Consider the following 258-nt stretch of genomic DNA (forward strand, 5'->3'; position numbering starts at 1 on the left):
GGATGCCGCCACGGTCAAATCTGACGGCTGGGCGTACTGCCTGTGCGGGTAACTCGGCAGTAGCAGTCCCGCTGTCACAGGGATAGTTTTGGAGGTGAATTTATGTCCTCCTCGTCCTCAACATGTTCTTAATGTGTTTCAGGTGATTCATTTGCCGGCTAATTAATATTAAGGAATGAAACACAGCGGATGTGATGGAAAATTAAATTCCCCATCAATCGATCCCCGTTGCATCCCTTAATCTCTGTAACAAAAAAA

This window comes from Diachasma alloeum, unplaced genomic scaffold (genome assembly GCF_001412515.2).
Source record: "Diachasma alloeum isolate Michigan unplaced genomic scaffold, Dall2.0 Dall_scaffold_00314, whole genome shotgun sequence".
Taxonomy (NCBI): domain Eukaryota; kingdom Metazoa; phylum Arthropoda; class Insecta; order Hymenoptera; family Braconidae; genus Diachasma; species Diachasma alloeum.